Source organism: Cryptomeria japonica, chromosome 6 (assembly GCF_030272615.1).
Source record: "Cryptomeria japonica chromosome 6, Sugi_1.0, whole genome shotgun sequence".
Taxonomy (NCBI): domain Eukaryota; kingdom Viridiplantae; phylum Streptophyta; class Pinopsida; order Cupressales; family Cupressaceae; genus Cryptomeria; species Cryptomeria japonica.
Genome location: NC_081410.1, coordinates 423,921,995 through 423,925,577, shown reverse-complemented (window position 1 = coordinate 423,925,577; position 3,583 = coordinate 423,921,995).

Below are 3,583 nucleotides of genomic sequence, written 5' to 3'. Positions count from 1 at the left end.
CTCACCTCAACCCACTCTAATGAATTCAATGACTCATAGACGCCAAAAAATTACAAATTTTGTTAACATTATAGTAAAAGAACCTTTTTAGGCCGTCAAAATAACTCACCTCCACACGGTCTAATGCATTCAGCACTTAGCGAACACCAAACATAACCCTAATCAAGCCAAAACTTGTAGAGGTTGCACTTAGCCAACGCCAAATGAAACCCTAATAAACAAAGCAAAAACAAATGAAAATTGCAAAGGGCCGTTAGATTGAAAAAATTACAAACTATGTTAACATTACACTACAAAAACCTTTGCACTGACCGAACGTCGAAAAACCCTAATAAAAAAACAGACAGGAAAATTGTAGAGGACCCTTAAATAAAAAAATTAAACCTTTCTAGGCGATGAAAAATGTTTTAACATTACAGTTAAAAAACCTTTGTAGTTGGTCAAAATAACTCACCTCCACATAGTCTAATGCATTCAACACTTAGTGAACACCAAACATAACTCTAATCAAGTGAAAACTTGTAGAGGTTTGCACCGAGCCAATGCCCAAGAACCCTAATCAACAAAAAAACCATAATTAAAACACCAAAAAACATGACATTAAACAAACAAAAACCTTTGTACGCAGTCAAAATAGGTCACTTGCAGCCCAAGCCTACACTCAACTAATGCCAAACAAAACCTTAATCAAGCCAAAACTTGCAGATGAATGCACACACTCACCAAATGCACAGACTGAACGACAGATGGAACCCTAAACAAACCAAAACTTGCAAACCAAAAATATTCGAAATGATAATGGAAAATGAAAACCAAACAAAGCACAACCCATCACTTATCGTTAGCCACTTCTCCGAGATTCGTGCAAGGGACACACATCAAAATCTAAGCCAAACAACCAAGAAGCCACCTACCACTCACCGGAAAAAATTGACCGCTCATTGGAAAGCAACATTCATCGGATTGTCTTACACTTTTGCGGGAAAAAAGACCCCACTAAAAGCCTACCGACTTAATTACTCACATCTTTGGACACAAATAACATCATGACATATCATTCGATAATGATGCTCGGGAAGACTTTAAGGTAGCATTATGTTTACATTTTATGTTCTGATTGAATGAAAAATAGGTTTTACGGACCCGAAACCATTACAACATAGTTAAAATAAAAAGCTGAGAAAATAGAGTCCTCATACAAAGCGACTGGTCCAAAAAACTAGCGAACAGAAAAAACAGCTAAGAACCCAAGGAGACACTACATAGTAATTTTCTTCAGCAGATCCTCTGCCTTAGTCACCAGCTCGTCATAGGTCGCCCCAATTGCTTTTAGCTCCTCCAAGTCCTTATTCACTTTCTTTTCCTTCCTCTTTCCATGGGTGCGAGTTCTGGGTCCTTGGGCTTCCCCGATTCCTTCTGCATCCAGGTCAATTTCCTGGGTTTCCTTTTCATCATCGAGCTTGCTGATGAGGGTATGGGTGTTGTTGGCTGAGATTTTCAGAATGCTGAGACTCTGCTCCGCAATGTTCTTGAGGCACTCCTCTATCTTGTCCACTTTGGCAACTGTATCTAAGAGCATTTTTTCGTTAGTTTCCTTTAGGGTTTTTCTATCCTGTATCTCCTTTTCAATTTTCTCAAACCGGGGATTAAAGGCATCTCTGATGTCTTCCGCTTTGGCAATTGTGTTCTTCAAATCTTCAATATAATTGGCCATAGTGTTCCCCTCTCCAATGTTAATGGTCTCCAGGATCATGACTCTATTGCAGAGTTTTTTGTATTCATCCACAGTATTCTTATTCCCGTCAATAAGCCATTCAATGGTTTTCATAAAACTCTTCAAGGCCTCGGGGTGAGGACCAAGAGAAGGAGTAACTTTACCAGGGGTTATCTGTTCATCTTTAGCAATATGGAGGGCAGAAATAGTGTCAGTGCCCCTAAGGGTCTCCTCCATAGTCTCCATCTCCAGGCTTTGTTCAGCTTCCAGGGTTCTTGTTTGCTTGTCCTCTTCCGGTTCCTTGCTTGTGTCCTCCAGATCTTTGGCAATCTCCTTTGTTTTCTTTTTCTTCTTCCTAGGTTGGGCTTGGATTTTACTTTTTTCCTTCAGCACTCCCTTAGGGTTCTTCTTCTCCTCAGGGAAATCAGAGTCCTCTTCTTCTGAAGAAATACTAATCAAGGGTTTGCTTTGGGGTTTTTTACTCTTAGAAGAAGAGGGTCTTGATTTCCTCTTCTTGCTCCTCTCATACTCTGAGTCGTCAGAGCTTTCCTCATTTTCAGTCGAGGAATCATTATCTGAATCCTCCTCCTCTGAGAAATCAGAATCAGACATTTCTTCTTCCGAATCCACAGAGAGCTACATTCGATTGATTTTACTGGCCTTTAGATGATCATAAATGAGGACCATAAGTCCCTGGTGCATTGCAGTGTCACCCCGAAGATTTTCTTTATATGCTTTTAGGGATGCATTCATAGAACAGAGCAAGAAATAAGGGAAATTCACCTTATCATAATGCCTAAAATGATTTAAGAGGACAAAGTGATATCCATATACTTTCGTAAACCTGCCATCTAGAGTTATATACCTCATTAAAACAAAGAGAATTTCCTTCCAGGGCTTTGCAAAAGCCCTAGGCGAGTAATAGGTTTTGCTCAACATTACCGATCTTTTCTTCTCTTTCTTTGTGACCGGGTACCTTTCAATGGCTTCCCTACTGACCTTCCTATCTCTGTAGAAATTGCAGCCCTCCCTTTTGAGTCCCGTAGCTTTAGCTATTAACTCTTTGTCAATTTCCACCAGTTGGTCGCCCATTTTAAGCTTGCCCTTCTTCCAATTTTTGCAGAAGAAGCTGGTTATCTTTCCATCACGGCCATGGAGTCTCTCAAGGAAGCTCGAAAGACCACCCTTCTGCAAAATTTCCTACACCTCTTCTTTCTGTTTCCACTCCTTGCAACTTCCTGGCTCATATCTTCTCCTATTTCTGCCCATGGTGTCGTTTTTCACAGTCAAGTTCAGGTTACAGAGCTAGTGAAACAGAAAGCTTTTCAAAGCTAAAACAAAAGCCCAGAAAGCATGCATAGCATTATTGATTTGACAAGTTATAATGCACGTTCTGCTAACTTTGATGTTAAAATGAGTAATTCCCTCATTATCGAAGTAACTCGAAGAGCTTACTTCAGTACATATAATAATTGCCTTGTCAATCAAGATTCTTTGGGGTACTTCGATATCTTTCATTTATTATGATTTGTCTTACATCTCCGGGAAGACCGCTCTCACCTGTCCACGTGGTTATTGTATCATTCTTCACCGCCACGTTTGCAGCCCAATTAGCAGAACAGTTGGCCTCCTGATATATATGGGATATGTGGCATTTTTTGAAGGTTCTGATGATGTCAATGGCAGAAAAAATTATATTGTGGATCGACCAAGAGGGCTGAGAGGTCCCATTGAGACACTTAATAATATTGCTGGAATCCCCTTCGATCCAGAGATGGGTACAGTTCTATTTTTTGGCTAGAATAATGCCTTGAAGGGCTGCCATAGCTTTCGCCTTATGATTGGTTTGAATGCCAATAGGGACAGCAA